Raw genomic sequence first — 10,575 nt, forward strand, 5'->3', positions numbered from 1 at the left:
ATTAAATTAAATTATTAAATTTACACAATGCAAAATACGCAGCCACATAGAAGAAAACAGCAAAAATACTCTACATAAAATTACGACAACGAACAGTGCACTCATAGGACAATGCCAACAGAACAAGCGCTGAGCAATTGCAGATACACCACACCGCCATACATTAAAATAAAAATCAAGGGCAGAGCCGACACAAGGCCAGAGTATAGCAAAAGCAGAATACCAGTCCCAGAAAAGAAAATAATCAATTGCAATACAACAGCCCCCTACTTAAAAAAATAAGAAACACATATACCTTTTTAAAAAAAAAAAATGTGTAAAAAAAAGTGCACTGAAAAGGAAATCCAGTATAAACCGCCATACATTACAATAAAAAACAACAAGGTCGGAGCCAAGAAAACGCCATACGGTAAAATATAACGACAGAAATACATCAGACCCAGATAAAAAAACACAAATTCAATTAAAAAAACCACAATGGCACAGCCGCATTACAGTACAGAACAACCCAATAAAAATTAAATAAACCACCATAAATTGAAATAAAAAAATTAAAAAAGTCACACACATAAAAAAACAAAGAAAGTGCACAGAAAAGGAAATACAGTAGAAACCGACATACATTACAATAAAAAACAACAAGGCCGGAGCCAAGAAAACGCCATGTGGTAAAATATAACAACAGAAATACATCAGACCCAGAGAAAAAAAACACAAATTTCAATAAAAAAAAAAACAAAATGGCACAGCCGCATTAAAGTACAGAACAACCCAATAAACCTCCAGAAATTGCAATAAAAAAATTAAAAAATAAAACACACATAAAAAAAAAATAACAAAAAAAAAAACATTGCAAACAATAAAAAAATAATGCGCAGAGAAATTATATACTTACATCTCTTGAAGGCAGAGCTGTGTCTTGTGTACTATCCTGCAGGCAAGTGAAATACAATGCAAAACCCTTTTTTTTATATCTTTGGGTTGTCTTGTCACTGTCTAGACACCGTCTAGACACTTCACTTCTTTTTTAATCAAAAGACGCATGCGTCGAACAACGCGGGTCGACGCAGGCACTTGCGCCCTATGCGTTTTATATAGACACTAATGGTTTTTTTTGGTGCATTTACGACGCAAGTGCGCCGCATGCGTTTTTTTAAAGATAATATGACGCCGGAAAACTGCAACATGTAGCGTCGGCCGCGCCCTGTCTGGTGCGCCCAAACGACGCATGCGTCGTAAAACGTTAAAAAACACATACCGGCGCATGTCCATGCCCCCCCATGTTAAAGATAGGGACACATGACGCATGCGTCGGCATGCGTCGATGACACTGCGCCCAAAAATGCTAATGTGAACGTAGCCTTAGAATGGAACTGGTGCAACATGAGGAGGGCAGTGTGAAGAGAGCACTCAGTATGGAGAGGCAGCAGGGGATGACAATATGAGAAAAGGTCTTAGTATGGAGAGATGTCAGTATGGGGGCACAGTATGAAAAGGAGGCATCATGGTGGGACAGAAAGGGCTCATTATTTATTGGGTAAAGCATGGTGAGTCACTGTAAAGAGGGGACTATTTTGGGAGGACAGTGTGGAGATCATAGCTTTTAAGGGAGAAAGGTGTGGTGGCTATGATTTATGAGAGGACAATATGGCTATTGTGGTTTATAAAGGGGCAGTGTGGAAGTCATAGTTTACAGTGGAAGACAATGTGGCAGTCGTACTGTATTAGGAGGGACTGTGTGAAGGGATGAGCAGTCCTGTGGATGTTCAGGTTTGTTGGGTTCGAACAAATTGTAGTACATACTTCAGTTCATGCATCAGAACTTGACCTGTACTTTACCCCAAACTCATTAGAAGTCAAAGGTAAAATGGTCGTAGTAAGGGCTAGGGGGCTGAAAAAGGAAGCAAAATGGGGGTAAGAGCAGGACAATTGCCCTGCAAACAAATGTGGATAGGAAAATTAAAATAACATAGAATAAAAAAAATGATGGAAGAGGTGGAGGAAGAGGTATCCAACACTGTTTTTGTATTTTAATTTTTTAGCTTTTTTTATTTTTCTCGGGGTAGTCTGCAAAAGAGCCTCATTGGGGGTAAACAAACAAGCTTTTTGTGGGCACACTCTGCATACAGGCAGAGTAATTATCTGTTGAACCTCACTCTCTCTGCATACAGGTAGTGTAATTCTCTCCACTTTTTGGGGTGCAAAGAATGTAGATAGGGAAATTATGTAAAAGGGTAAAAGGGTTTATCCTATAACAAAGTTAATTTTAAAGTTGCGAAAGTATTTGGCTCCCTGGAACTTTTCAACCTTTTCCCACATATCATGCTTCAAGCATAAAGATACCAAATGTATCACTGAGCTCGAGCTGTTTGCCAAGGAAGAATGGGCAAGACTTTCAGTCTCTCGATGTACAAAACTGATAGAGACATACCCCAAGTGACTTGCAGCTGTAATCGCAGCAAAAGGTGGAGAAACAAAGTATTACGTTAAAGGTGCCGAATAATATTGCACGCCCCACTTTTCAGTTTTATAATTTCCACAAAAATTTAAAATAACCAATAAATTTAATTCAACTTCACAATTTTGTTCCACTTGTTGTTGATTCTTCACCAAAAATTTACATTTGGTATCTTTATGTTTGAAGCATGATATGTGGGAAAAGGTTGAAAAGTTCTAGGGAGCCGAATACTTTTGCAAGGCACTGTAACTTATAATAATAATAATTTCTACAATTAAATGTTTTTAAAAAATGTATTTGTGTGTTGAGATAATCTTATAAACGTGAACCTGCTGTGTACTGTATAATGGCTTTGTCTGACTATAAAGGGACATGTGTTATGGTTCTCAATGGCAAGAGAACATAGCCCAGCGAACATAAGAACTAGCTCTTGGAAGGATGGAAACTAAACTAACCATGAACTAAACCTGCCGCACAATTAACAGTAGCCGGGTAGCGTTGCCTACGTTTTATCCCTAGACGCCCAGCGCCGGCCGGAGGACTAACTAATCCTGGCAGAGGAAAATATAGTCCTGGCTCACCTCTAGAGAAATTTCCCCGAAAGGCAGACAGAGGCCCCCACATATATTGGCGGTGATTTTAGATGAAAAAGACAAACGTAGTATGAAAATAGGTTTAGCAAAATTGAGGTCCGCTTACTAGATAGCAGGAAGACAGAAAGGGCACTTTCATGGTCAGCTGAAAACCCTATCAAAACACCATCCTGAAATTACTTTAAGACTCTAGTATTAACTCATAACATCAGAGTGGCAATTTCAGATCACAAGAGCTTTCCAGACACAGAAACGAAACTACAGCTGTGAACTGGAACAAAATGCAAAAACAAACGAGGACTAAAGTCCAAACTTAGCTGGGAGTTGTCTAGCACCAGGAACATGCACAGAAAGGCTTCTGATTACAATGTTGACCGGCATGGAAGTGACAGAGGAGCAAGGCTAAATAGCGACTCCCACATCCTGATGGAAACAGGTGAACAGAGGGGATGATGCACACCATTTCAATTCCACCAGTGGCCACCGGGGGAGCCCAAAATCCAAATTCACAACAGACATGGTCTGATCATGCCACAGATCATGGGCAGTGGAGGAAGTAGAAGAGAGTATACAGATAGCACAGCATGGGATCACAGTTATTTTTTTAGATAAAGCATTTCCCTGCCTGTTTTTTTAATTCAAAGAAATAATTATTTGGAATCCCATGCTGTAGTGTCTGCATATTTTTTTTGTTCCTCCCCTGCCCATGAGATGTAGAATGATTAGACAATGTTCTGTGCACAGATGGTCGATGTGGCGGTGTAAGTGGAAAAGGCAGAGGAAGAGGTAGCCTTTTTTTTGTTTGTCTTTGTTATTTTTGTTTTGTTTTTTGTTTTTTTGCTTTTTAATTTGTGGACACGTACTATTCTACCATGTTGCTGAAATGCTGCCTCTTGCTAATACGGACTGTGTCAGATGGTGTGCCGGATGTTGTGGCGTGCTGAGGAAGGCTTTACACACTTCGGCCATGTTAACCCTCACTTCTGAGCTGATGCCGGTGCCACAGCTGAGTTGCCGATATCTTCCTCTGCATCTGCCATGTGCTTCCACTGAACCCCCTCTGTCAGGTGGGAACGCCATCAGTAGTGCATCTACCAGCTTTCACTTGTATTCCCACATTTTCCGATCCTGCTCCAGTGATGGAAGTAATGATGGTACCTTGTCCTTGTAGCAGAGATCCAGCAGGATGGCCACCCAGTAATCAGCACTAGTAACAATGCGGGCAACTCAGCAGTTGTTATGCTGGAACAGCAGCATGTATTGTCTTATGTGTGCCAGGCTGCCCAAAGGTAACAACAAGCTGTCCTCGATGAGAGGTGTATTGTCTGGGTCCTCTGTATCCCCCTCCCCAGCCGTATTCCAACTTCCAGTGATGCCCATGAGCTTCTTTGAGAGCCACCCTGCTGTGAACACAGTTCCTCCTTCTCCTGCTCATCCTCCAAAACTGTCCCTTGGCTGTTGGTACAGGAACCCATCCGTCAAGCCATGTGTGGACAACTGGCCTGATAATGATGTGAATGGTCCCTGTTCCTCCTCTTCCTCTTGTGCCACCACCTCATCCATCATCACCTGAAGAATATTTTCAAGGAAGCATAGAAGTTGGATAACAATGCTGATGATGGCGTCATCGGTGCTTGGCAAGTTCTTAGGGTCCTCGAAGCAGCGCAACAGAGCACACACATCAGTGGTGGTAGGACATGCACCAAAATGCTTTCCGCCTCAGTCCAAGCCACCACTACATTTACCCAGTTTTTACCATAGGCGTGGTGGACCCTGACAGCCCGCTCCCCCTTTCCAAATCACCAATCTTGTCCGCTTCCGCTGGTGGGTCAAGGACCATGTGCATAGCCTTGCATGCAGTGGGTGACGAGGCAGGGCATCCTCACCCTCCCCATGCAAGGGGTGTTTTCGAGATGCCTGCCTCTTTGGGACCTGCCCGCACAATGATTTGCTGTTACCTTCCGACCACCTCCAAGTGCCATATGGGCTTTCTTCCATGGTGACCACAAGTAACAGAGATCCAGAGTTCAATTCTGGAGAGGGAGCCTGAGAAATGGCTACCACATCTGAGGAAGGCACCAGGTGCGCAAATTACTCACCCCTGACCAGGTGAGAATGTGAGGCAAAATAACAATACAGGACTCTTTAGAGGCTCCGTAATTGGGATAAGTACTTTAAATCCTTTAAAGAGACTCTATTGGAGAGTAAGTCTAGTGGCAGCAGCCACAGTAATTCCAGCTCCTGTAACGTACACAATAGTCTCCCACGACTACCATGTAGACACGTACACACGAATGGTGCAGTGAAACTGCTCATAGTCATTAAATCAGTACCATTTGTGAATTTCTCTCTACATGTGACGATAAAAAGCCTGAATCTGTCAATGAATCCAAGTATAAAAGCTATCAGGTTCTAGATTGTGGAAAAGATGTATGTGACCAGAAGGAACACTCATTTCCAACAGATCATACTTACATTTGACAAAGACAAATACAAGATGGGAAAAGGCAAGAACTTGACTTTGCCATCAGAACATTTTTTGGATTATGTTAAAAAGATTGTTAATTGGATTAGATTGGAAGATAAGGCTCTTCATGAGTCCATGACTACCGCATACACACAGATGGTACAGTGAAAACGAAAATGGTAATTAAAAATCAATTAATTGTGCTTTCGTTTTGGAATTTATGTGTACAGTTAACCATACACAGCCTGAATCTGTCAATGAATGCATGAAAAGAAGCAATTATGTTGTGGACTGTGGAAGAGATGTATGTGACCAGAAGGAACACTTATTTCTAGCCAATGATACTCATATGAGACAACAAGAAACAGAACAAGATGGAAAAAAGCAAGAACTTGACTTGGCCTCTGAAAAATTTGGGGGATAACTTTAAAAAGATTGTGAAGTGGATTAGATTGTTAAAAGTTGGGAAGATGAGGCCCTCTCCCATGACTACCGTGTACACACTGATGGTAGAGTAAAAATGTGTATGGTCATTAAATCAGTAAATGTTGCCTTCTCTTGGAATTTCTGCGTACAGATGACCATAAATAACCTGAATCTGTCAATAAATGCATGGAAAGAAGCTATCACATTGTGAGCTGTGGAATAGATGTATGTCACCAGAAGAAACACTAATTTCCAGCAGATCATACTCATATGAGACAAGAAACAGAACAATATGACTAAAAAGCAAAAACTTGATTTGGCCGCTGGAAAAATTTTGGGATGATTTTAAAAAGATTGTGAATTGGATTGGATTGGAATAAGACTGGAAGATGAGGGACTCTCCCACAACTACCAGACTGTTATGGCACTCTACACCAGGCTGCTATGGCACTCTGCAGCAGGCTATTAGGACACCAACACACATAGAGGTTTATTAGCAGAGTATTTCCACAGAGAACGGTGTAGAGTACACACACAGGCTTTGTGGCGCAGTGCTCCCACAGAGACCATTTTTGGCAGAGTACTCACACAGCAATGCATGCACAGTACACACACAGGCTTTTTGCAGATTAGTCAGACAGAGTCACTTGCAGAGTACACACACAGGCTTTTTGGCAAAGTACTCCTCAGAGACGTGTGCAGAGTAGACAAGGCTTTTTGGTAGAGTACTCAGACAGAGAGGCATGCAGTACTTTCAGAATAATGCGTGTAGAGTACACAAACAGGCTTTTTGGCAGAGCACTCAGGTGGAGACGCATGCAGAGTACATACAGAGGCTTTTTGGCACAGTACTTGTACAGAGATGAGTGCAGAATACAAACACATGCTTTTTGGCACATTACTCTCAAAGAGACGGGTGCAGAGTAGACACACAGGCTTTTTGGCAGAGTCCTCCCACAGGTACACATGCAGAGTACACACAGGTTTTTTGATACATTATTTCCAGAGAGATGGGTGCAGTACACACGCAGAGACCTTTTAGCACAGTACTCCCACAGAGATGGGTGCAGAGTACACAAAGAAGCTTTTTGGCGCAGTACTTCTATAGAGACAGGTGCAAAGTGCACACGTCTACTTATTTGCAGAGTAAAACCACAGAGATGTGTTCAGAGAGCACACACAAGCTTTTTCACACAGTACTCCCACATAAATGGGCGCAGAGTTTTTTTGTTTTTTCCCCCGTATCTTGGTTCATGTTTCTTGGTTGTATATATTACACACTTGATTGATAAGTAAAACAAGTGGGTTAATTAAGCTTCATGTTAATTGATCTGGGCGTGAAACTAACTTGTGCCTCTTTCTCCATGACTATTTATTTTTATGCTCTCATAGGAATTCCATAATGAGTAAGGCCCCTAGGAGCTGAAACGCATAGGGCTGCAGATGCTGTTGGAACAGCCATGTACTTTTAAACAGTTTTTCTGCAATAAACTTTAATAATAATAATAATCTTTATTTTTTTAATAATCTTTATTTTTATATAGCGCTAACATATTCCGCAGCGCTTTACAGTTTGCACACATTATCATCGCTGTCCTCTTTGGGGCTCACAATCTACATTCCCTATCAGTATGTCTTTGGAATGTGGGAGGAAACCGGAGTACCCGGAGGAAACCCACGCAAACACGGAGAGAACATACAAACTTTTTGCAGATGTTGACCTTGGTGGGGTTTGAACCCAGGACTCCAGCGCTGCAAGGCTGCTGTGCTATCCACTGTGCTACCATGCTGCCCTTTGAATTTTATCTCACGTACCTGCTGATCTGCTGAATTTTTGTTTTTGGTTCTCTGTCTTCAGAGAGGCTTTTTGGCACAGTACTCCCAAAGACACGTGTAGAGTACACACACAGGCTTTTTGGAACAGCACTCCCACTGACGAGTGCAGAGTACACACAGAACATATCACTGTCCCTCAGCTCAAGCTGTCCCTATGCTAATCAGATCACGTGTTTATAAACTACATGACCAGGTATTTGTACAGGCCGGGTCATGTGTGCGCCGGCCAATCACAGGTATGCCAAGAATTGCATGAGTACAAATTTAAAAAAACTGATCGTCACATCCAAACATAGACTAAGTGTGAACAGGTGCTGAACCTAGAGTCACCAACTCGTATACAGTCAAATAAATAAGGCAGCACACTGCGGTGCTAAAACATGCAAACATGAAACATGAAAATTGAACTGCATTACTGCACTAGAAATATGAAAAAATGAGAGCGTTTAGCGCATAAATTGGCCAATTCATGTGTACCTGGTAGCCACATTAAGGCATCTCTCGTATACCAGTTCCCAAATTTTCCTTTCCTCACTGAGAATAAACATCTTCATCTGAATGGGAACCTGTGAATCCTCTTTTTAGACTAAATTTCTCTCTCTCTGTGGAGGGTTAATGAACCTGCTGTGATTAAAACACCTGTGGCTAAGAGGTGGAGGAGTGCTCAGTCAGAAGGCTAATGAATGCAAATTTCAAAAAACTGACCGTCACATCCAAACATAGACTAAGTGTGAACAGGTGCTGAACCTAGAGTCACCAACTCGTATACAGTCAAATAAATAAGGCAGCACACTGCGGCGCTAAAACATGCAAACATGAAATTGCATGGGTGTGATGGCTCCAGAAGTGACCACAGCCTAAAAGTTTGTTAGGCTGCGATCCAGCCTTTCAACAAATTTTATTCAGCATCAGCACCGAACCAGAACAGAAAAACAGACGTCCGGAAAAAAGTCTGTGTTCTGAGTTCAATACTGAACACCAGATGTCCAGTATGATCCCAAAACTTTAGATTTCGGGTTCGCTCATTCATAACAGTGTGGTGGAAATATTTTTTAAGAAAAGATAGTGTGGAGGTCATGTATAATAAGAGTGACAATGTGGGAGTAATTTTTTGTGTAGGGCGCACAGTGAGTATTAATCATTTATGCATAACAGGGTGTATTTAGGGCACATCATGGGTAATTATTTTTATTCGGGTGACACTGTTTAGGGGCACCATATCAGAATGTACTGCAGAAGCCCAAAGAAGAGGGAAGTCTACAGTAGAGGTGTCAAACTGCATTCCTCGAGGGCCTCCAACAGGTCATGTTTTCAGGATTTCCTTGTATTGCACAGGTGATAATTAGTGTTGAGCGATACCTTCCGATATGCAAAGGTATCGGTATCGGATTGGATCGGCCGATATCCAAAAAATATCGGATATCACAGATACCGAAACCCGATACCAATGCATATCAATGGGACACAAAATATCGGAATGGTTCCCAGGGTCTGAAGGAGAGGAAACTCTCCTTCAGGCCCTGGGATTCATATTCATGTATAAAATAAAGAATAAAAATAAAAAATATTGATATACTCACCCCTCTGACGGCCCCGGCTCTCACCGGTCCAAGCGTCTGCCTCCGTTCCCTAAGAATGCAGAGTGAAGGACCTTCGATGACGTCGCGGCTTGTGATTGGTCGCGTGACCGCTCATGTGACCGCTCACTCGACCAATCACAAGCCGCGACGTCATTGAAGGTCCTTCACTCCCTGCATTCTTAGGAACGGAGGCACCGCTAAGAGCCAGGGTCCGCCGGAGGGGTGAGTACATCAATATTTTTTTTTTTTATTATTTATTTTTTACATGAATATGGATCCCAGGGCCTGAAGGAGAGTCTCTTCTCCTCCAGACCCTGAGAACCATACGCACCGCACACTTCCGATTACGATTTCCGATATCGCAAAAATATCGGAACTCGGTATCAGAATTCCGATACAGCAAATATCGGCCGATACCCGATATTTGCAGTATCAGAATGCTCAACACTAGTGATAATTTAATCACCTGCACAGAATGATTCCAGCACCTTGTGGAATGCTAAGGAAATCCTGAAAACATCACCTGTTGGCGGCCCTCGAGGAATGCAGTTTGACACCTCTGGTCTACAGAATCGAGCTGTGGCTGTGAAAAGTCTTCATGGTATCCAGACCAGATAAAGAAAAAAGGTTTGAGAACATGTTCAATTAGTGATATCAACAATAAGGTACCTGGATCTAAAGGTGCATTTACACTGGACAATCACAGATTTTAAACAACCGTCGATCAGTTATGTGAAGTTGATTGGCAGCAGTTTAATATCCTGTTAACCCCTTAACAACCATAGGTATTTTTGGTTTTGCATTTTCTTTTTTTGCTCCCCTTCTTCCCAGAGCCATAACGTTTTTATTTTTTGGTCAATACGGCCATGTGAGAGCGTGTTTTTTTGTGGGACAAGTTGTACTTGTGAACGACATCATTGTTTTTAACATTTAGTGTACTGGAAAATGGGAAAAAAATTCCAAGTGTGGTAAGTTTGCAAAAAAAGTGCAATCCCACAGTGGTTTTTTGCTTTGCTTTTTTACTAGGTTCACTAAATGCTGAAACTGACCTACCGGTATGATTCTCCAGGTCATTATGAGTTCATAGACACCAAACATGTCTAGGTTCTTTTTTATCTAAGTGGTGAAAAACAATTTCCAAACTTTATTACCCCTTAATCCCATATCCCGTCAAGGTGACCTGGGACTTACTTCCCAGGGATGGGATTGTACTTC

General features: G+C 41.9%; 1 pseudogene; it reads left to right on the plus strand.

Annotated features, from left to right (window-relative positions):
• The first annotated feature begins 4,896 nt into the window (after positions 1-4,896).
• Positions 4,897-5,297, plus strand: LOC143810879 (18S ribosomal RNA; annotated as a pseudogene).
• The last annotated feature ends 5,278 nt before the right edge of the window (positions 5,298-10,575 follow it).

Source organism: Ranitomeya variabilis, chromosome 2, assembly GCF_051348905.1.
Source record: "Ranitomeya variabilis isolate aRanVar5 chromosome 2, aRanVar5.hap1, whole genome shotgun sequence".
Classification (NCBI taxonomy): Eukaryota; Metazoa; Chordata; class Amphibia; order Anura; family Dendrobatidae; genus Ranitomeya; species Ranitomeya variabilis.